Source organism: Tursiops truncatus, chromosome 2, assembly GCF_011762595.2.
Source record: "Tursiops truncatus isolate mTurTru1 chromosome 2, mTurTru1.mat.Y, whole genome shotgun sequence".
Taxonomy (NCBI): Eukaryota; Metazoa; Chordata; class Mammalia; order Artiodactyla; family Delphinidae; genus Tursiops; species Tursiops truncatus.
This window is the reverse complement of record NC_047035.1, coordinates 2,144,431-2,167,950: the sequence shown is the minus strand read 5'-3', so window position 1 is coordinate 2,167,950 and position 23,520 is coordinate 2,144,431. Positions and strand designations below refer to the sequence as shown.

General features: G+C 50.8%; 1 protein-coding gene across 32 annotated transcripts in view; it reads left to right on the top strand.

Annotated features, from left to right (window-relative positions):
- Positions 1–8,326: 8,326 nt before the first annotated feature.
- KLC1 (kinesin light chain 1) overlaps positions 8,327–23,520 on the top strand; it is a 58,335-nt gene continuing 43,141 nt past the window's right edge. For 10 of the 32 annotated variants that reach the window (XR_002179700.3, XM_019951714.3, XM_033850559.2 and 7 more), the window contains exon 1: positions 8,334–8,610. The gene's annotated coding sequence lies outside the window, so the exon portion shown is untranslated. Of the gene's footprint in view, positions 8,611–8,685; positions 8,708–23,520 lie in introns of those variants that run through there. The other 22 variants (XM_073799096.1, XM_019951684.3, XM_033850558.2 and 19 more) reach the window with 9 other exon arrangements.

Below are 23,520 nucleotides of genomic sequence, written 5' to 3'. Positions count from 1 at the left end.
CCCAAGTGGGCACTCGGCTTGGGTCCAAGGACTAGACCTGAGTTGAGGCCTCGCAGCCAGTTTCCACACTCGAGCTTCAGTGTCTCCAGCTGCAGGGTGGGATGGTACTCCCTGCCCTGGCTGGCTCTTGGGGAAAGGGTGTGCCAGCACATGGGATAAGGGTGGTCTGTGGTTGCCAAGCTTCTCTACAGATGGGGGTCACGGGTGCTGAACGAAGGTAGAGGCCAAGGGTGCAGCATAGATGGACCAGGTCAGCCCAGCCCAGGCGGGCTCACCCCGGATCTTCTGAAGGCCGGGTGTTTTCCTTTTTAGCCTGTGGCCGTGATGTATCCACTTGCACATATCCTTGTTCAGCGCCTGTCCCCCTCTCCGCTCTGTCCCGCGGAGCTGAGTGGGGCCTGACACCGTCAGAGGCCCATCCCAGGGCACCGAACGCAGGCAGGGCTGAGAGCCCTCCCTGGGTGTGGGCGGCCTGGGTCTGCCGTGCTCGCAGGTTTCCTCAGGCCTGGCCTTTCTCTCTGCACAGGTGACCAGCGCAACAGACGTCCTGGCAGGGTGGGAGTGTGTTGCTTCTGCTCCTGGGGGAGACCCTCTAAGCCCAGCTTTGGCCAGCCTCCGCCCCCAGCTCCCTTTCTCAAGTCACGTGGTCCCAGCTGGGCCAACATGCGGGTGATTCTGGTAGGAGAAAATAATTGACCCTCTTCTCCCAAAGGTGACTGTGAATGCACCAGATCACATGGGGACCAAGAAGTCTACTAAGAGGGAAAACGAGCGTGACCAGTGCTCACAATTGCACTTTGTATACAGACAGGCTTGTCTGGCAGCCGGGGGTTTGGGGGAGGAAAGGGGGAAGTCAGTCTGGAGGGTGGTTCATGGGGCCTGGGAGGGTCAACAAGCCTGACCGGCTGAGCCAATGGCTTGCGTGCAGAAGGTCTGCTTGGAGATTCCCCACTGCACGCCACCCCCACCCCGGGGAGACGGGCCTACGTGAGCTCAGAGAGCCCCCGTAGAGGGGACCAGCTGCCCCCAGCCTCCAGTCCCCATCCCCCATCCTGCGGCAGCATGTTCCCAGGGCAGCCGCCACAGGCAAAGCCAAGCAGTGTGAGGTGTTCTCCTGGCTAGGGGTGGGTCCTGGGGGGCTTGGGACCTGGGAGGTGGAATCCCAGTGAAGCCCAGGGCATTGCTGATGGGTGGAAGGTGAGGGTCTCTTTCCTTCTGAACTGTGAGGTTCAAAGATGTGATGTCTGGAACTGGTGCAGCCATTTCTGCTCCTACAAAGAGAGCCAAGCTGAGGCCTGATCACACCCCGAACAGAGGCAGAGGGAAGAAAGCCACAGGACACAGAGCCCCCTGCCTGATGGTGGGATCCAGAAGTCCAGGGGCACCCGCAGGTGGAGCAGGGGAAGGGCGAAGCCGACTAGTATTCCCACCTGGGGCATGTGAAATCAGCACCTGGGGTGTTGACTGTTTCCTCGTTTGTTCATTCGTTCATTCACTTGTTCATGCATTCAGCCCCACTGACAGAATCACTGTGTCCAAGAACCTGAGTTAGGCCTGGGGTGTGTGGGAAGGAGGAGGGGCTGGAAAGAGATCGAGGTGGGGTCTGTGCTCCCAGAGTGCCCATAACAGCTTGGAGACAGCCTGGTCTTACCGGACGAGGCTGATGCCGTGGAGAGGACGGGAGGAGGCTGAGTCCGGGGGGCGCGTCTGGGCGCACGCACGAGGCCGGCGCCATCAGGCATCCAGAGCTTGAAGTCCCCAGACAGACTCCTGTGGGTGGAGGGGGGCTGCAGCCTGTGCTGATTCCAGGACAGACTGGGCACCTGCGTGGCTATTTTTGTCCAAAAACGAATAAGCTACCCATCTGGCTGTCTGAGGAGCCCCAGATTTGTGTCCTTGAGCAAGTCCACCGCCACCCCCGGGATTGCAGCTGTCTCAGGTGAAAAGGGGGGGTGGCCAAGATGTGGGCTTCTGGGCCGTCAGCATTCTGCACAAGCAGGGCCTTATGGGGAGGGTCAAGAGAATCTCCCCCTGGAAGGGCCTGGCGACCTGCCTCCAGGGCACACCTGCGTGGGGAGTGCAGAGCTGAAGCAGCAGAGTCCCTGAGAGAGAGAAGGACCGGAGGACTGCCTGGAGGAGGCCAGTTGCGCTGGGCCGTAGAATGTGGAGACAGGTGGACAGGGGCAGGGAGGCGAGAGAACACGACACGGTCAGTGGAGGCCATGAATCCACCTGTGACTTTGGGGGCTGGGGGCACAGGGCAAGCGGGGACAGCAGCCCAGGCCTTGGAACCTCCTGCAGCCCTTCAAGCTCTGGGCACTGCTGTAGACACCCCCCAGAAGGAGAGAGGAGCAGAGGGATCTCGCCCCATGTTGTGGTCGCCGTGGGAGACTCTGGCTGAGCCCCTTCCCCTGGGGGTGGAGATGCCCCCAGGCTCTGCCGTCGGTCAGCTGCCCCGTAGGGATTGGGGTGGAACATGGGATTGGCACTCATGAGCCCCTTTCTCACCCATCAGCTCCTCACACGGTTCTGGGGCCAGACAGACAGCGTGTTTATGCCCCCTTGACAGGTGGATAGACTGAGCCGGCGCCGGAGTGGAAGGGGGCTGGGTCCTGCTCTCCTGACTGCAGGACAGTGTGGCTCCTCACAGGCCATAGTTCAGGACTGAACTCAGTTTCTCCTCTTTCCCTCCTTCCCTCCCCCTTTAACGCTTTCTGTGCCAACCTCGTGCTGCACGTGTATCAGGATGGGTGTGCCGCGAGGATGACCTCACCTCAGCTGTGGGGAGGGAGGGTCCTGCGGGGGCTGCACTCTTAATTTGTGCCCCTCCGTCCCCAGGTGTCAGGGCCTCCCAAAGGGCCATGAGCACTAGAGGAATGGGGCCACGTTGGGGGAACCGACATAACGTCAGGGAACAAACCACCTCAAAGCTCAGCGGCGTGACAGAGTGTTCTGTGCTCATGGGGTCAAGGGTGGGTCAAGGGTCTGGCCTGGGCACACCCGGGGTGGCTCATCTGTGCTCCTCCATGTCTCAGAGGCTGGGGTGACACCAGGGCTGGGGGCTGGCACATGTCTGACGGTGATGCTGGCTGTCAGCTGACTGTCTACACAGGCTTCTCTGCGTGGTCTCCCCATGAGGCTGCTTGGGCCTCCCAGCAGCATGGCAGCCGGGTGCCAAGAGGGAGCTTCCCAGGAGAGCCGGGTAGAGGCAGAATCATCTCTTAAGACCTAGCTGCTCGTAGTGTAGTGTCACACGGTGTCACTTCCACTGTATCACAGGCCTGCCCAGATTCAAAGGGAGGGGGCAGACTCCCCCTTTTGTTGGGAGGAGTGTCAAAGTCACTGTGTAAGAAGAATGGGAGGGACGTACCGAAGCTGCCATCTTTGGAAACTGTAAGCTGGCTCTGCGGGGGGGCGGTCGTAAGGCCACCTACCCTGACCCTTCCCTGCCTTCTCCCCAGAGATGACAGCTGGTGTCCCCTCCTCACCACACCTCCAGTTCCTGCACATTTGGAACGCATATTCCAGTGTTTTAATCGTTGCTTTTGAACAGCAGAATCATTGGCCTACAGGATGTCTTGTGATGGGACTTTGCACCTGGCGGCTGGGCTGTCACTGAGGAACTCTGTCCCTTCCCTGCAGGAGGCTTGAGGCCTTCCAGCAACCACCTCTGCTCAGCCAGCACCACCCTCCCCCATAATCCAAGTGTGGCGCCCCTGGGCGGTACTGGCTGTCCTTTGTTCCAGACCGTCTCTTCAAGGATTCTGGTATAGCGAATTGCCACGTGTGGAATGCTCATACAACACTAGTGGGGTGTAAAATAGTCAGTCACGTAGGAAACAGGTCTGGAAGTTTCTTATAAAACTAAACATACCCCTGCCCTATAGCCTAGCAGTTCCATTCCTAGGTATTCACTGGAGAAATGAAAATACAGGTTCCCCAAAGATCTGTATGAGAAAGTTTAGATCAGCTTTATTCATGCTGACCAGAATGGAAGCAGCCCAAGTTCCCATCAACAGGGGCAAACACACATGCAACCACACGGATGAGTGCGAATCTGCTAGTTGTGTGAAAGGTACCACACAAAGGTGGCTCCTGTGTGGTTCCGTGCATGTGGAGTGCTAGAGCACGCAACACGAGTCTACAGTGAACCCAAGGAAACGACAGTACACAGCAGTGGATGGGGGTTGCCTGACAAGGCACTTGAGGGAATTCTGGGGGGTGATGGGAGCTTTCCATTTACTGACGGGGCGCTCAGTTACGCAGGTATGAGCATTTATCAGAACCCATCAGATGGTCTCCTTAAGATGCGTGCATTTTACGTTGTGTAAGTTTTCCCTAAAAAACAAGCAACTGATGAAGTCCATTCAGCATTCAGGAATGCTGGGGGCCCTGGGGTCAAAATTCCCCAGCAGGACCCAGGCTTCAATTCCTCTGCATCAGAAAAAAAAAAATGCGTACGAGGGAGGCTGAAGCAGGGGGCAGGGCTTCTCCCTGCAGCTACCCCTCCCTCGCCCACCTCCTCCCCACCCAAGGTGCTGCTGTTTCCCTTTTGTCTGAGGGAGCAGTTCCCGGAGCTTAATTAATGCTAACAGCTCGAGCTCTTTAAAGGAAAAGCACCTGGAAATCTGATAAATGCCATTTTCAGCATCGAAGCCAGAGATCAGAGAGGGTGTGACCGGCCCAGGTCTGGATGCCAGGCTGCCCCTCCCAGCGGTTGCGCTGGCCACTTGTTCCCGAGCCTGGAGAAGACCCGATGATGCCCAGGCTCCTCTGTGCCCGACTGTGGGGGGGGGTCCAGGCTGGGTGTGACGCCCAGGCTAGGGCAGGGGGCGGGGAGGGGTGTGGACCCGAGAGAGGAGTGTGGGCTGTGGGCGCTGGGTGAGGTGCGGGGCGTGCAATGGGGCCAGCAGGGAATTGGGGGGTCCTGGCTGTAGAGCCTCTGTTTACCCTCCCCCCTCCCTGTGCCTCTGCGGGTGTGCAGGCTCCTCTCTGGCCTGGGCCGCCCAGATGGGTCGCCCCTCCGGACTGAGGACGCCACCCAAGTACCGCTTCCTGGCCCCTCCCCACTGCCATGAGCAAGCAGGCTTCCTTCCCTTCCTTCTCCCTGCCTGCCCTCCCTCTCAGGCACTCACAGACTGGGGCCGGCCCCCGCTCCCCGAATGCAGACCTTGCAGGATCAAAGGGAAATCCCCAGATCCCAGTCTCCCGCAAAGGGCTGCGCCTGGACACAGACGTCCACAGACATTTACAGTAAGAAGATGGATGCTTTATAACCGTGGTGGCATCCCGCCCCATTCTCCACTGGAGACAGGATCCTGTGGTTGGTTGGGCGCTTCCTCCACTGGGACCGTCATCTGCTGGGTCCTTCCCACCTGCCAAGTGAATGTCCCTCTTGCATGGGGTCCCCTAATCCCTGCCGCACCTGGCCCAGCCTCCTGTCTGAGCTCCTGTCCTGGGCTCACCTGTGCAGGTGCCCCTCATTCTCCTATTGCCCAGCCTCGCACCAGACGGTATTGGTTCTCAATAAATACTGGGAGTGGAATGAGCGTGGGCCACCCTCCTAGCTTATCTCCTATGCCCTGGTGCCTGCGAACTGCAGGAGGTTGGCTTGTGGTTGTTTCCGCTGTTCCTCGACCAGGGACCTCAGTCACAGCTTCATCTGGTCCCTGTATGCTGTACTGCAGCCCTAACCTCTGTTTCGACCTATAGGCTGCCTGTTGATTTCTCAGGTTTTGGAACAGGGGAGTGAAAGGTGGGAAGCAGACAGAAATAGATGAGGGCAGAGAACACGGCGGGAGGATGGAGAGACAGGGACAGGCAGAGAGAACGAGGAGGCAGCGGCTCAAGCCACATGGGCTGCCTTTCCAAATGGAAGAGACATACATGGGAGTGAGGAGGGAGGCCGCTCACGTCTCTCATGCCTCTCGTGTCTGTGGGAGGAACCCCTAGTCCTGCCCTAAGGGGTCGGGTGCAGGGCCCAGCTCTGGCCAAAGATCCCTGCTGCCCCCCAGGCACAGCCCCACCCCTCCAGGACCCTGGCTGGCCCAGCAGGCTGTTGGCTACAGGGATGTGCAAGCGTGTTTGCTGCCTCTAGGTTTCTGGGGAAGGTCAGATAACGAATGAATTTGCGGCCCCTGAGTAGCCCTGATGAGGGTTCCCCACCACAAAGGCATCAACTCCTGGCCCCGCCAGTGCCAGGGGCCCAGGGGCTTCCATTTGATTCCTAAAGCCAAGCTAACCCCTCTTCGGGAAGCAGCAAGCAAACCTCGCAACTAGCAGGACCTCAGCTGCAACATCTGTAAAACGAGAGAGCAGTGCTCCTCTTGGGAGCTCCAATGAGATTCAGAGGACTGGAAGAGACTGAGGCTGCTCAGGGGTTCTCAGGGAGGACAGACGCTTATTAGTCTCAGCGTGAGACCCTGGGTGAGGACAGGCGCTCCAGCCCACCGCCCTGAGAATGATGGTGCATCCAGTGCTTCCAGGAGGGTCCCTGATTGTGGTGGATGATTGGCCTTTTCTCTGTTTCCCTCATCACTTCAGATTCATTGCCGCCTGAGGACTTTTGCCTGGAGTGTCCCCCACCCCCTCCCCCACCGCCATCCCCGCCGGCTTTGCAGTTGGCTGCTTCCTATTATTTAGGTCTCAGCTCACCCCACCACCTTGCCTCTGCCTGCCGCATCATCTTACTTCAATTCTCTGCCGAGCACTGCACCAGAAAGAGCAGGCATCTTATCTATTCTGTTTACCGGTGCATCTTGGCTTTTATCATGGTGACCACGGCAGTTCACCAGATATTTGTCGAGAGAATAAAAGACCAAGATAATAGAGCCTGAACAGAGCGGCAGCAGAGGGGATGGACTAAAGCGATAGCAAAGGGGTAGAATCTTGGCCACCCATCGGAAGAGGGCATAAGCATCTCAGGTTCCTTACTTGCTGGTGTGATGAGTGAGTGGAAGGAACAGTCTCTGAGCCCAGAGCTCAGCCCACTCCTCCCCTCTCCAGAGCACTTCAGTTACAGCTGCCTGCCATGCCCAGCCCCAGGGTGGTGGCTGGGGAGCAGGTGACATCCAAGCTGCAGTGCGGCCCAATCACTAAGGGAATGTGGAGGGGTTGTTTGACTCTGATTAACTGCCTCTCTCTCTCTCTCTCTCTCTCTCTCTCTCTGCCCAGTAATTGCTGTGTCACCAAGGATCTTTCCCACTTTTAGCTCAACTTTGCATTTACAAATGAAAGCAAAGTAACTGGACCACCCTCTGAAAATCTAGGAGCATTTATTTCCCAGGTGACTGGGTCATCGCAGGGTTAAAACGGCTGCTGGTGCTGGGGTGGTAGCATCTGAAAAACACAGCAGTTTAAAAGCAAGTGTGGGGGGGACTGGCACAGGAACCCCTCCTGGTTAGTAATGCCACTTGGGGCATCCTCAGACACCTGGGGGGTGGTCTCCCAAGCTGGTGGCAGGCAAAGCAAGCCGAGTCTTGCCCACTGAATCAGCAGGCATCCTCGCAGCTGGCTGCTGAGTCAGGCCTGCAGAGCCCCGATGCAGCAGGATGCGGCCCAGAAGCACCCTCTGACCTGGAAGTACTGCCCTTTGGGTTGGGCTGGAGGTCGTGGCACTGCGCCCAGGGGTGTGCCCTGGTGATGGCTGCCCGTGGGTGGGGGGGCGACAGCACCTCTGCTCTTGCCGGGCATTAGGGGTTAAGCATCCCACCCCGCTTATGAGCCTGAGGTGCTGTTCCTGCGAGGCCTTTGTGGCTGAGGGGAGGGCTTGGAAAGAGCCCGTGGACTCAGATCCTTGAAGATCCGATGGCCCAGGGGCGAGGGAACGAGATAGGCAAGGCGTGGGGACTGGGGGGTCAGGGTCTCGACCGAAGACTCCAGATTGTCCTGGAGAAAGGCCTCCTGGCTTAGGCTAGCGCCTCAGGACCCTTTCCTTTGGAGGGGCTGGTGAAAGCCCCCCTCGTGGGTTCTGGAAAGATTTAAACGAGCACATAAATATTATGTGAATAAATATTATTCCTGATACATGAGAGGAGGAGACGGCCGCGCCCGGGAGGGAAGGGCCAGGACGCGGTGCTGACCGGCAGCGCTGGGCCAGCGCCCTCCTCAGGCCACCTTCTGGCCCTGCCCGCGCGGGGCCGCCCACGGAGGTGGGTAGTACCCCCTCACCGCCCCCAGTGTGGCCCGCGACAGCCAGCCTGGGACCGCGTCTGGCTCCAGGAGGCCCGCTCCGCCTGGCCCCAGGTTCCCGAGCTGCCCCGCCCATAGGCGGCGGGGCAGGGTGACGTCACGGTGGCGCGCGGCATTGTGGGGCGGGGACGCCGAGCCGGGGGAGGGACGCGGAGACGCCATTTTCGGCGGCGGGAGCAGCGGAGCGGGAGCAGCGGAGCCGGAGCTGGCTGGGCGGCGGCTGCGAGGAGGAGCCGCGGGACACAGCGCGCGTGGGCGGCCGAGGATGCTGCGGGGCGGCCGCGCCGGCGCCCCTCGCTTGTGACCGCGGCGCCGCACCTGAGGCGGCGAGGCGACAGCCCCGGCGGTCCCGCTCGGCGCACGCGCCCGCGGCCTCCCGGTGCTGACAGCGCGAGCGCGCGGCCCCGCGGGAGCAGCACGGTGAGTCGGCGGCGGGCCCGGGTCCTCCGGCCGCACCCGTGTCCCTTCCCGCCCCCGGCTCCTCCCGGCTCCTCTCCGGCCCTCGAGCCTCCAGCAGGTCCGTCCCCTTTCTCCACCGGCCCCGGCCGCCGCCCAGGACCCCGGCCCATCCCCGTCACGGCCCCTTCAGGTTCGGGTCTCCTCCGCGTGCGCATCTGGCTCCGGCCCCTCCCGGCCCCCCGCCCGGCCCAGCGTCGCAGGCTTGGCCCCGCTGCGGGCGGGGGCGGCCGCCCTGGGAACAGCTGTGGCCCCGGGAGCCGCGCGGCTGGGGACGGGAGGCTGGACGCGGCGCGCGGGGAGGGGGCGGCCGGCCCGGCTTGCTTTGTCCGAGTCCTTCCCCTTCCTTCCGGCCCCCGCCCTCTCCCGCGGCACCGCCCAGGGCGGGCGCGCCTGTCATGCTCGCGGTCGGTCGGCGGGTCGGAAGCGTGCGGGCTCCTTCCCGAGAGTCCGGCTGGACCTCGCCTGCCCCGCGGCCTCTTTCTTCTAGCGGCCAGACCCGAAACGCCTCATCCCCAGTGTTCGCCTAGGCTGGAGTTGCTCCCACTAAACTTGTAGCATTCCGGTCCTGGAATATCTACTCGGTTGTCAAATTTGATGTACCTCTTTCCTTAAAAATTTAAAATAAAATATTAAAAAAGCGAATGCCTGGTGAATTGGATGGTTTTATAACTTAAGGTTTGTAGATCCAGGCAATTCGGTGTTAGAGATTTTTGTACTGTTGCTGCTTTTTACTGTTTTGTTAAACAGCACATTCAGAGTTTACATATTAAGCGTTTGTTAAGGAGAACTTGCAAAAATAATGTTCTTTAGAAGTGTGAGAGCAGAAAATTTGTGATACACCATTTAAACTGCTGTGTGAAGGGGCAGTTGGTTCTTTGAGCCTTTGCATTAGTTAAATGCAAAGGTTTTTTTTTGTAGAGCATGACTAAGCCACTGATCAGAATCATTAGCTCAGAATACATTGTAATAGTTCAGTGAATAGTCCCATTAGAAATTGGAACAACCTCCTTAGATCTCATACTCTTATTTAGGATGACCCTCCTTTATGGACTGGCAACAAGCCTTAGTTAAGGTGGGAAATTTGATTCATTGTTCTGTTTCCTAAGTACCTCTAAGAGTACAGTGATATTAAACATTAAAAATTTCAGATTGTGTGGGATTATATGTCGTGGGGGAGGACCCTCTCTTAAGAGCCAGTTTCTCCAAGTCATCTAAGAATGCAGCCTCATGTTGCAGTGGAGCCTGGCAGCCCTGTTGTCACTGAGGGGCGTGGAGGACCTGGGGTGGTAACCTCATGGCAGCCTTGCAGGTTCACCTAGCTTGGCAGTGTCTTCTAACAGTACTGTAGACAGTACATAATAAAGGAAGAAAGACATGCGTGGGAATCGCAGCAAGGAGGAGGGAGGAAATGCCACCGGGGAGAGAGGCACATAGTATCCTAAATATTGCATAGTAAGTAAAAACTCAGCTGCAGTTACTTAAATTATATATTCTTTTAAAAAATTATACCTTAAGCATGTTTCATAATGTTGAAAGATAGGTAAGTCAATGTGTAGCTTTCCATGTAGGGCTATAAACTATTGCAAAATGTAATTGTACAAAAAGAAAATTAGAAGTGGAAAAGTCAGAAGTTAAAGTGTAGGATTCGTATAACCTGGAAACCTAAGTGAAATATGATAATGAACCAGAACTTTATTAACAAAGAAGTGATCAGTACAAAAGTACTGATCAAAAAGTACAGGGAAGTTTTAAGTGTCCATTTCGTGGTATAGGATAAAAATGGTTAGCCTATTAAGATGTGAAAGCAAGGTCTTAAATGTTTATTGAACCAGCTGAATGGCAGGTGCTGTGCTGAGTAGTCGGGGATACGGGGACAGTCGCTGTCCTGGAGGAGCTCACAGTCTGGTACCACAGATGAGATTGAATGCTGTGCCGAGTGCTCTGAGGAGGTGATTCTGGCTGGGAGACTTGAAGAAAAGTGGGGTGGGACTGGGAGTGGTGGCGCTGCAGATTGGGAATGGGTGAGAATGGAAGGATGAGATCAGGAAAGGCGATATACAGTGTGTCTAGGGAGGGTGGTCCTGACTTGGGACCTGAGTGGAGTGGGGGAAGGGTGGGGCTGTAGGCAGAAGGAGACTATAGGCAGTTTTCAAACCCAAGCCAACTGCTAAAACCTAGGTGGGATCATGTCACTCCTCTGCTGAAGTTCTTGCCAGTGTCCTGTAAGCACCCCACCCCATCTTTTCCCCTTGTCTTCCTACTCTTGCCCTCATTCAAGTCCGCCCAGTCGCATTCCGAGTCTGCTCTTCAGGATATCAGTATGTCCTCACTTCTCCACACACTCCTTACTACTTCTCACTCTCTGTACAATATTATATTCTTTTTTTGGGGGGGGCCACATTTCGAGGATTGTGGGATTTTAGTTCCCCGACCAGGGATTGAACCCAGGCCCTCTGCAGTGAGAGCTCGGAGTCCTAACCACTGGACTGCCGGGGAATTCCCTACTTAATTATTTTCTTATATAGTTTATCTGTCGTCTCCACTTACATTCAGTCTCCACAAGGGCAGGGTGGGGATTTTTATCTGGTGTATTCAGTGTCAGTGCTTGGCACATAATGTGAAGGAATACATTTAGAGTCACTTCCCTGTCTCTAACTTGGGTGACTCACTGGCAGGTGACACCCACCACGATGGGGAAAATGGGAGGAGGAGATGGTGAGTTTGGGTTTGGGTAGGTTAAATCCATGATGCTCGTGGGGCGGCCAAGTGGATTAGTGGTCTGTTGGAGATTCAGGCCTGGAGCTCAAGACAAGATTTAGGCTGGAGATAAAGATGTGAGAGCTTCTGGCACTTGGTAGAGATTGCGGAGTGGCCCTAAGGGTAGGAAAGCCCTGGGACACAGGGAAGAAGAGGAGGGCAGTATCAAATTGGCTAAGAGGTAAGGAAAGATTTGGACAGAAAAGTCTATTGGGTTTGGTTCTGGAGGGCTATTTGTGACCTTTTAAACTTTTCCTGAGAATATTGCTTCCCAAGACTGGAGGGCTAATTCAGAGATGACCTGCTTTTTTTTTCTCCCAAGGCATCCTTGTGTCATTCTGCCCTGTAGCCTGCTGGTTAACATACTCTTAGATCAAAAATGAATTATGTTTTTATTTTTAACTGATTTTTGGAGGCAGATGAAAGCAGTCTCAATCTATGCTTTTAAATATGCTTGGTATGTCGTTGATACTTAATAAAGCAGATATAAGTGAATATCACTAGAACAAACAATTTAAGCTAAGTGCATGTGTAAAGTAGAAATTATTTCCTTGGTTCTAAAATATCCCACTCACCTCAACTTTTTTTTTCTTTTTTTAAAGATTTTTTGTTTTTTGTTTTTGATGTGGACCATTTTTAAAGTCTTTACTGAGCTTGTTACAATATTGCTTCTGTTTTTTATGTTTTGGGTTTTTGGCCATGAGGCATGTGGGATCTTAGCTCCCTGACCAGGGATCGAACACGCACCCCCTGCATTGGAAGGCGAAGTCTTAACCACTGGACCGCCAGGGAAATGCCTAACTCAACTCAAACCTTAGATTGTTCCCTGACTTCGATGGCATGATGTGGAAATTTATGCTCCAGCCTCTTTGAAGTTATTAAACTTCTACGATAAAACTGATAATAGTGAATTTAGCACTGTACCAGGTAAAATTGGTACAGCAATCGCCTCTATCCTGCTGTTGAGGAAACTGAGGATTAGAGAGGGTAAGTTATGTAAACCAGAGGTATACAGCTGGTTTAAAGCCTTCTAATTCAAGGCTTTTTGCTTGTACACTTCAAGCTTTGAACCACCTTGCTATCATGAATCCCAGTAATGCTAAGCTCAGTCTTCCAGTTGCCTTCACCTGGGATGCCCTTGCCCCATTTCTTCAGTTTCAAAAGCCCAGGTGATGCAGGTGGTCATGGTCACTCCTTGGGGTTGCTGTCTAAAGTATAGTGTTTCGGGTCACCATGTTGGTGTTGTAGTACTTGTGGCCTTCAGAGAAGCTGGCACAGGCTCCGTGGTCAGTAAAAGCTGACTGAATCTTCATTCTTACGGTGAATATGGTGGTGTGTTTTCTCTTAAATTCACTTATTCTGTCTAAAAATTATTTGTATTATTGACCAAATGGGGAAAATGTTAATTTCTATTCTTTTTAGATTGTGGTTTTAAAAACCCCCAAATTTACCATCTTAAACATTTTTAAGAGTGTATTTCGGTAGTCTTAAATATATTTACATTGTTGTGCAGTAGATCTCTGGAACTTTTTCATCTTCCAAAACTAAAACTGTATCCATTAAATAACAACTCCCTATTTCCCCCCATCCCCTTAGCCCCTGGCAACCACCATTCTAATTCCTGTTTCTATAGATTTAACTACTTTAGATACCTCAGATAACTGGAGTCATACAGTATTTGTCTTTTTGTGACTGGCTAATTTTACTTAGCATAATGTTCTCAAGATTCATCCATAATTTCTACTTTTTTTTAACTAAAACATCATTAAGTTCTAAAGCTTTTTTTGTGTGACATTTATGTTAGTTTTCTATTTACCATATAACAAATTACTGCAAATTTAGTGGTTTAGAACAGTAATGTTTGTTATCTCACAGTTTCCGTGGATGAGGGGTCCAGGCATGGCTTGGCTGGATCCTCTGCTCAGGGCTCACGTGGCTACAGTTGTGTGTTGAGCTCTTCCAGAGCTCAGGATGCTCTTGCAAGCTCTTGCGGTTGTGGCAGAATTCAGTTCTTTTGGTTGTAGGACTGATGTCCTGGTTTTCTTGCTGGCTGGCTGTCAGCTGAGGGCTGCCTCCCGTAGCTCCTAGAGGTGGCCTGCACTCCCCTACCAGCAATACTGACTTACTTCCATAACCATAGGTTAGTTCCGTCTATTCTAGAATTTCATGCAAATGAGATTAAACAATATATGTATTTTCGCATCCATCTTCTGTAACTCAGCGTAACCATTTAAAATTCAGCACATGCAGGACTTCCCTGGTGGCGCAGTGGTTAAGAATCTGCCTGCCAATGCAGGTGGCACAGGTTCGATCCCTGGTCTGGGAAGATCCCACATGCCCGCAGAGCAGTTAAGCCCGTGCGCCACAACTACTGAGCCCACATGCCACAACTACTGAAGCCTGCATGCCGAGAGCCCGTGTTCCACAACAGGAGAAGCCACTGCAATGAGAAGCCCGCGCACCGCAACGAAGAGTAGCCCCCGCTTACCACAACTAGAGAAAGCCGGCATGCAGCAGTGAACACCCAATGCAGCCAAAAATAATAAATAAATAAATTTAAAAAAATTCAACACATACAATAGCATGGGTCAGTGATTTCCTTCTTTCTCTTCCTGAGTATTGTTCTTTTGTATGGATCTACCACAGTCTAGCCATTCTCCTTTTGTTGCGCATCTGGGGTGGGGAGCACTCATTCTTGTACAGGACTGTGTGGACATACATCTTTTTTTGGCCTCATCCCGAGGCATGCAGGATCTTAGTTCCCCAACCAGGAATAGAACCTGTGCCCCCTTTCCCCCCCTGCAGTGGAAGCATGGGATCATAAATACTGGACCGCCAGGGAAGTCCCACATTTTCATTTCTTTTGCATAAATACCTAGGAGTGGCATTGTTCATAGGTTAGATGTAGGATTAACTTGTAAAGACACTGCCAGTTTTCTCAAGTGGTTGTGCATTTTACACTCCCGCCAGCAGTGTGTGTGTTCCAGCTGCTCCATGTTCTCTCCAGCTTTTGGTGTTGTCTGCTTCATCTTAGCGACTGCAAGGCCGTAGCATCTTGTGATGGGTTTAGTGAGCATTTCCCTGATGACTAATGATGATGAGCACTTATTCACATACTTATTGGCCTTTTGTATACCTGCTGTTGTGAAGTGTCTGTTAAAGTCTTTTGCCCATTAAAAAAATTGGGTTGTCTTTTTGTTATTGATTGTAGGAGTTCTTTATGTATTTGGGTACATGTCTTTTGCCATATGTTAGAAATACTTTTTCCCAATCTGGGGCTTAACTTTTTTGGCTGTGCCTTTTTTTTTTTTTTGCGGTACGCGGGCCTCTCACTGTTGTGGCCTCTCCCGCTGCGGAGCACAGGCTCCAGACGCGCAGGCTCAGCGGCCATGGCTCACGGGCCCAGCCGCTCCGCGGCATGTGGGATCCTCCCGGACCGGGGCACGAACCCGTGTCCCCTGCATCGGCAGGTGGACTCCCAACCACTGCGCCACCAGGGAAGCCCCTAAAAAATTTTTTTTAATTTCCTTTCTTTAGGAAAGAAAATTATTTCATGTATGTGTTATTGATTAGCATTTAAATACGTGAACTTCGTCCTATGGTATTATGTTAATCTGGTGACATTTTTCATTTTGAAATAAAAATGGTTTTTTTTAAACCACAGAATGAATACTCTATATTCTTTTGCCCCAGTCACCCATAACCACCCTCTTATGTATTCTCTTAGTCACGTCTGGTGAAGCTGTTTTTCCTTTTTGCTTGCTCAACCAAGGACTTGTAATAGAGACATCTGCATCATTTGGGCTCACTCATCCTTGTTTCAGGAAAACGCATGTTCTCCCATATTTTCATGTAGTACCCTTCCCTGTAGCTTCTCATACTTAAAATTTGTATGCGGAGAGATGGACCTGTGGTCCCACAGCAGATTAAAAGACCTCAGTGCACTCCTGGCCCTGGCCTGGAGCGTTGCTCGGGGAGAGGTAGGCACTTCACCAGCTGGTGGGGGACCTGGCCTTCTTGTAAAGTTCTTTCCACAGGTGGTGTGGTTTAGGTTATCATAGAGTTAGAGGATCTCTGTACGCAGAGGTGGCCCAGTGCAAAACAGAACCACACTCAGCCGCAACTTCCTGAGCAGGGCTGTGGGGAAAAGTACCTGGAGTTCTGCCTTTATTTCTAATTCTGCAAGGGCATCTACAGTAGACTCACCCAAGAGGCAAATACAAGCTTTTGTTTTATCCAGTGGTTTATAGTTTTAGGGTGGAAACAAATTCAGAATAGATACTGTAATTATGGAGTCTTTAATTTTAAAACATTTCACTTTATAGATTTTTCTGATTTTTAGGCCAGCAGGATTTTTGTTCATTCAAGTTCATTCTTGTGACCCAAGTTTAGAAGAGGAAATAAAAGGATTAGATAAAGTTAGATGAGAGGAGATACCATGGTTCTAGCAGAAAATGATGCAGTCAGTAGTTTCCATTGGCAGGCTCTGGAGTTGTATCTCTCAGTTGTCTCTGTCAGTTCATAGCCCAGAGATGAAATTTCTGGTCAGGAGGTACCTGATACAGCACATTCTCCCTCGAGTAGATTATAGTGATTCTCAGTGGGTAAGGGCAGGCCGTGTAGAGCTGGATAAAATATATTTATTATTATAATATGGTATTATATTTAGAAAACAAACTCACTATTGTAATACAAACTACAAAGGGGTGTGACATTTGCATTTTTATCCAAAATGTCATGGTTTGAACAAGATTGAGACCCTGCAGGAGACCTTTTTGGATTTTGCTCAAATATGAACCTTAACTTTGTTATATAAACTGGGGGAGTGACACACCTCCCTGCTTACCCTCTCCTGCCCCCACCAAAACAAAAATGAACCATCCCCTGGAAATTCTCGAATTGTATTTCCCTTTGACTCTACACTGTATAATTATTGTTCTGAAATTTCAGAACCAAAAAGTATGTATATTTTTACTTCTAATATTACCATTGATTACCTTTTTAGTTGCAATAGGTAACGTATTGTGTATTTAGACATTTTTAAATACCTTGAGAAGGGCTTGAGATTTTTTTTATCAAAAGGGGAGCATAGGATAAAAAGGTTGAGAAATGAAGCTTTCTGTGACTCCTTGACAAAGCTAAAATAGATTAGGTCCCAAAGTGGGGTTTTGTGTTTTTCTTTGATCTGTATCATTTAATTAAAAAAAATTCTGGTTGTATTTTACTGAGATATGATTCATGTATGAAAAAATTCACAGGGTTTTGCAACCATCTGTTTCCAGAACATTTTCATCACCCCAAAAAGAAATCCTGTACCCGTTAGCTGTTACTCCCCATACTCCTGTCCCTTTGGCAACTACTAATCTACCTTCTGTCTCCATGGACACTTCATATAAATGGAATTATGCAACATGTGGCCTTTTGTGTCTGGCTTCCTTCAGTTAGCACACCGTTAGCTATGTTGTAGCATGTATCAGTATCTCATTCCTTTTTATTGCCAAATAATATTCCACTGTCTAGATATACCCCATTTTGTTTATCCATTCATTAGTTGATGGACATTTGGGTTAGTCCCACATTTTTAGTATTATGATTAATGCCAAAATATTTGTGTACAAGTTTTACATTTGTCCAGCATTTTGATTTTTGGACCATTCATGTGTAAGTTTTTACATAAACATGTTTTCAGTTTTCTTGGGTATATACCCAGGAGTGGAATTGATGGCTCATTCATTTAATTTTTTAAGTTTTGACACTTATGTTGTTTTACCTACAACACACTGTAATCTTGGGTTCCAGGATACTGAATGTCTTAGTCCATTCAGGCTGCTGTAACAAAATACCATAAACTGGGTGGCTTACAAACAACAGAAATTTATTTCTCATAGTTCTGAAGGCTGGGAAGTCCAAGGTCATGGTGACAGGAGATTCGGTGTCTGGTGAGAGCCTGCTTTTGTTTCATAGATGGTGTCTCCCTGTGTCCTCACTGGGGGAAGGGGTGAGGGAGGTCTCTGGGGTCTTTTTTATAAGAGCACTAATCCCATTCATGAGGGCTCCACTCTCATGGCCTTCCCAGAAGCCCTACCTCCAGATACCATCACCTTAGGGGCTAGGTTTCAACATATGACTTTGGGGGGATACAGACATTCAGATCATGGCACTGAATATTTCCCTGAGTACAACTTGGGTTGTTTTCTACAGACCCATTAGAGACTCTTGACCTGCGTCTCCTCACTGCTGCCCTCTGCGTCAGCACCTTCCCCGTGTCTGGTGCTCATCAGGGCTTGTGTGCAGGGATGGGTCTGGCTGGCTGCCAGAGTTTCCCACTGGATCAGCTCAGATATCTCTTGGAAAAACATCTCAAATGTGATTTTCTGCTACCAATCTTTGCTAGGTAAAGACCTCCGTGTTCTTCCCTCCATCTTATTTTTCTGTGCCACTCTCTGCTGTGTTTATAGGAACTTCATTTCGCACTCAAGAACTGTCAGAATAACTCACATTTCTGTCTTGGCTGTTATTCACTCTGCATACAGAGCTGCTACTTTTATTCCCCACATTTCTTTTTTTTATTTCTTTTTTTAATTGTTGGCTGTGTTGGGTCTTTGTTGCTATGCACGGGCTTTCCCTAGCTGTGGCGAGCGGGGGTTACTCTTTGTTGTGGTGTGCGGGCTTCTCGTTGCAGTGGCTTCTCGTTGCGGAGCACAGGCTCTAGGCGTGTGGGCTCAGTAGTTGCGTCACACGGGCCCTAGAGCGTGTAGGCTTCAGTAGCTGCAGTTCGTGGGCTCAGTAGTTGTGGTGTGCAAGCTTAGTAGTTGTGGCGCACGGGCTTAGTTGCTCCACGGCGTGTGGGATCTTCCTGGACCAGGGCTCAAACCTGTGTCCCCTGCACTGGCAGGCAGACTCTCAACCACTGCGGCACCAGGGAAGCCCGGTTTATGGGTTTTGGGAGGGAGACCCCTGAGCCCAGTTTTGGACTAATGGCTGATTCTAGGGCTGGGCTAGGGAGAATACAAGATGGGCCTGGAATGTCTTGTAGTGCCAGAAAGTGCTCGAAAAATAAAAGGATGGGCATGTCAGTGGGGCACAAAAGAAACGGAAAGAGCTCCCATGGCCAGAGCTGGAACAGTTTGAGCAACAGAATAACTAGCGTGTCTATTTGTTGTGCGCCTGCCAGGGCTGTGCTGGCTGATGCCTCAGCGGAGCCGCCTGGAGGCGCACTCAGCAGCAGGGGTGGAGGGAGACTGAGGGCTGACAAACTGGGATGGCTGACATTAGAAATCAGCGTGACCTCTGCCTTAACCCTCTCAGCTCTCTACTGTGATGGGCTGCAAAATAGTGTTTCCTCAGAAAGGTTGTTTCCAGATCAAACTTTAGTAGGAGGTTTTTTTTTTTTGGCAGCGTCCTGGGGCTTGTGGGATCTCAGTTCCCCGACCAGGGATTGAACCCGGGCCACGAGAGTGAAGGCCCAGAATCCTAACCACTAGGTCACCAGGGAACTCCCTAGCAGTTTCTTATTTTAAACATACCTTTTTTTAAAAAATTAAATTTATATTTATTTTTGGCTGTGTTGGGTCTTCATTGCTGCGCGTGGGCTTTCTCTATTTGCGGTGGCTTCTCGTTGCGGAGCACAGGCTCTAGGCGCTTGGGCTTCAGTAGTTGTGGCACACAGGCTCAGTAGTTGTGGCTAGCGGGCTCTAGAGCTCAGGCTTAGTAGTTGTGGCGCATGGGCTTTGTTGCTCCACAGCATGTGGGATCTTCCTGGACCAGGGCTTGAACCCGTGTCCCTTGCATTGGCAGGCGGATTCCCAACCACTGTGCCACCAGGGAAGCCCTCTTACTTTAAATAAACTCTTATTAGTCTTTTCTTTTAGTTCTCTGCCATTTTATTCATAGAATGCTCTTTACCTTCACCTGTATGCTTATAGATCTTTGCCTAAATTTTATTCTAGTTTCTCATGGGTTTTTTAACCTTTAATTCTTTATGCAATATGGAATTTATTTTAGTGTATAGTGAGGGTAGGAATGCATCCCACCCCCCCCCGCCCCCGCCGCAAATAGCCAGTTGTCTTAGCGCTGTTTTTTATATAACCCACCTGTGGTTATAATGGCTTAGCTTAGAAATAAGAGAGCTATGGAGCAGTATAAATATATGTGCCATTGTGTGCTTCCCTCTGAAGAAGCAGCGTGCACAGTTGAATCCATGTGATGGTGACTTGGATGGGAGATGCAGAAACTGTCACGATTGAGGCGTGCCAGAGGAGTAGTGTGAGGTGTGAGCCAGGGAGATGGAAGATTTGCAGAGTCCTATGCCTGTCACACAATATTTGAAACGTTATCTTGTGGATGCGATAGTAAATGTATTTTGTGTTTATTTTAGAGGGAAGAAGTTGGCTCAGTGGGTAGAAGTTACAAGGAGGAAGATATCAACTCAGCAAAAGGAATAACTTTCTAACTAAATACTGGAACAGTCTAACAAGGAACTATCTTACAGAGTAGTGAGTTATAGGAAGTGTGTCTGCAGACCTTGAGCAGTCATTTATTAGGGAAGTTCCTGATTCCTTATCTCTCGGGTGGGAGATTGCATTGATTACTGAGCGGTTCCTATGTGTCTGTCAGCCCTGTGCTTAGTGCCCCATCTACACTCGCCCATGTTGATAAAAGCCTGGTGAGGGAGGTCTGCTAACCACTGAGACCCCAGGAGGTTTGGGGACTTCGCCCATGCTGAGGTGATGGCTGGTGGTGGAGCCAGGCTCCGTCCTGTCCACAGCACCTGTCATCTCATTTCTAAGTGCCCCCCAAAAGCATTTGGATTCTCATTTTCTTTTAAGAGTAAGTTTAAAAGAAAACTGCCTTAAGCGACTCTTTTTCGGGGTGTGTGTGTGTGTATACATGCATGCATCCAGATAACATTTATATTCATTACTCTTGTGTATATGGTTAGAGCCATTGCAAGAGTGTGTGAGCAGTACCCTGGGGCCAGTTTTGTTACATATTCCTTAAGGAATTAAAATTGGGTTTCTCTAAATGTATTTACTTAATTGAGGCGTTCCCTCAATTAAAGTGGTAAGTCTTTCTCATTTTGTTTTCTTTTTTACCTAAGTCCTGCCTTTTGTGGTTTTCCTACTTTTGTATAAACACTGTCCCCCTTTCTCTTTTACGTCAACAAAAGTGCCCTCTCTTCCCGTTTCAGCCACTGCTGTAACCTGTAGAGGTGTGACACTGACCATCTTTATAGCTGGACAGAATTTAACCTGCAGAGCTATGACTTACTGCCCATTCATGCCCCAAGAGCCTTGGTTTTCCGGAGGTGATTTGAGCAGTGAAGTCGCTGCCATTTATTACTAGGTCTACAGACTCTCCTCTGCGTCCCTTTGGGTTTAACGTTGCTGGGAAAGACTGAGAAGTTGCTGGCGAGGTGTTTGGCTTTCTGAGCAGAAGCATCAAACCTTGGGCCAGCAGAGGGCTGGGAAGTAAGTGCTGTGGGTCTTGATGGATGGCTCCATGGCGTGGCCACTGATGCCCTCCTCTCTCTCCTGACTGCTGCCGTGGCCCCCTCACCCCGGCTCTTGCCTTCAGAACGCAGGTGTGCTGTGGCCTCACTCCTGTGCGTCTCCAGTCTTATCACCGTGAGTGTGCCTAGCGCACAGCGACCTGCAGCGTGGTGCAGCTGCTCACAGGCAGCAGGAGCGTGTACATCTCTGCCTCGCCCGTTGCCAGCAGCGCCCCGCACTTCGCCTAGAGAAGATGTGCTCATTTGCTAAGAACGGCTCTCCTGGGGGTGGCGGTCGGGGGTCGTTTCTCTTGAGTAGCTGGCTTCCCCTCTCCAGTGGAAGAGCTGCTGCCCCCTCACCCCCCATGCTCCCACCGTAAGTCCTGTCACCTGTAAAGTGTCTTTAGCTCTGGGTGGATTTGTTCATTTACTTATCTTCTCCTTACCTGCATGTCCCTGAGGGTGAGGCCCTTGTCACCCTGTGTAAGCCAAGGCCTCGCTCAGAGTGTGTTGTAGTAAAACACTTTTATGGTCTAGGTTGGGGAAGAAGAGAATAAACGTTGCATCGTTAGGAAATAATACATAAATGTGTTGCTGCCAAAAGTGGAGAAGGAGCTCTTCATATTGGGTTTGTTTTCTTTCTCTAGGGACACCAGTTCTGGGAAGCGAACCTTAGGCAGTGCTCAGATCCACACCTTAACCTAGTGGTATTGAGTCCTGTTCATTGGAAGCTGGTTCTAAAATGTTTCCTTCCTTCATTCAGCAAACATACATTTAGCGTTTACCGTGTGGCAGGCTGGGAATATAGTGCTGAACAAGACAAATGAGGTCCCTGCTCTACTGGAGTTTGCAGTGCAGTTGGAGAGCTATGAGTTAAATAAGTATGTAACAAATCTAATCATCCTACACCGTCAGGTAGAGGAGTCGCCTCTGTTCTTTTGTTGTTTTCTGGGCTCTTTGTGTTACGGAGGTGGATTTCTGAATAGTCCTACAGACAGCTTCTAAATTTCCAAAGTTTAGTCTTTGTGTTATGCAAAAAAATCAGTTTTCCAGTATGAAACTGGGGGTATAAGGGCAGATGTGACCCTGTTATCAGCTACTTGCAGCCTTCACTCCCAAATCCTGGAATGTGTGGTCTGTATTCACTGCTTCAACACTGCTTCCCCAGAGTTCCCTGGTGGTCTAGTGGTTAGGATTCGGCGCTTTCACTGCCGTAGCCCAGGTTCAACCCGTGGTCAGGGAACTAAGATCCCACAAGCCACGCGGCGTGCCCCCCCCACCCCAAAACAAAACAAAACAAACAACCAACCAGTGCTTCCCTTCCCCCAGCATCTATCAGTCCATCCATTCACCAGATGGTCTGTGAGGGCCGGGAACTGTCCTACGTAGTGTGCATTCACTGTGGGTATAAGGTAAAGTCTTGCCTTTTAAATAGAATTCATATTTCAGGGAATATAAGATAATATGTGAAAACAAAGATTTTGGGTAGTCGTAAGTGCTCTGAAGGAAATCACTCTCAGGTGATTTAATATGACTTCTGTCCCTATCACTCTCCTGAACAGGCTTTCCTAATCACTGTTTGTGGCCTTAAAAAAAAAATTATGGGGTTTAAAAACAGACATGAAACTAGAGAGGATAGTAAAAAGAACTATTGCTTCGTATTAGCCATCATCACCATTTTGCTGACATTGTTTTATGTGCTCCTTTCCCCTTTCCTTTACCTTCTCACTGTAGTATTTTAAAACCAGTCCCAGACACCATATGATTTCGTGCTGGTGACCTCTTGGCTAGTCTGACCCAGTAGGCATGCTCAGCCCTCACCCTCCTGGAGTCTTTTTTTTTTTTTTAATATGTTTTTAAAAATTAATCTATGGCTGCCTTGGGTCTTCGATGCTGCGCGCGGGCTTTCTCTAGTTGCAGCGAGCCGGGGCTACTCTTCGTTGTGGTGTGGGGGCTTCTCATTGTGGTGGCTTCTCTTGTTGTGGAGCATGGGCTCTAGGTGTATGGGCTTCAGTAGTTGTGGCACGCGGGCTCAGTAGTTGTGGTGCACAGGCTTAGTTGCTCCGCGGCATGTGGGATCTTCCCAGACCAGGGCTCAAACCTGTGTCCCCTGTATTGGCAGGCGGATTCTTAACCACTGTGCCACCAGGGAAGCCCCCTCCTGGAGTCTTTACAGCACTGGTCATCCTGCTGTGTCACTCTTTTGTCACCAGGCTTCAGTCAGGTGTGGTTTTCTTGCTGCTCTGATTGTTCCCGTGCTCCTTTGCTGGTTTCTCCTTCTCCAGCTGTGACCCCTTCTCAAGGCTTTGTCTGGTAAATATGTGACCGAGAATTTACTGTCCCTTCTGCATTTCATTAAGGAAAAAAAAGCTTGCAAACATTCACAGAAGATTTTGTTCACAGAGGCTATGTGTTTTATTTATTTTAAAATTTTATTGATTTCATTTTTGGCTGCATTGGGTCTTTGTTGCTGCATGTGGACTTTTCTCTAGTTGCGGCGAGTGGGGGCTACTCTTTGTTGTGGTGCGCGGGCTTCTCATTGTGGTGGCTTCTCGTTGCGGAGCACGGGTTCTAGGCGCGCGGGCTTCAGTAGCCGTCGCACGTGGGCTAAGTTGTTCGGCGGC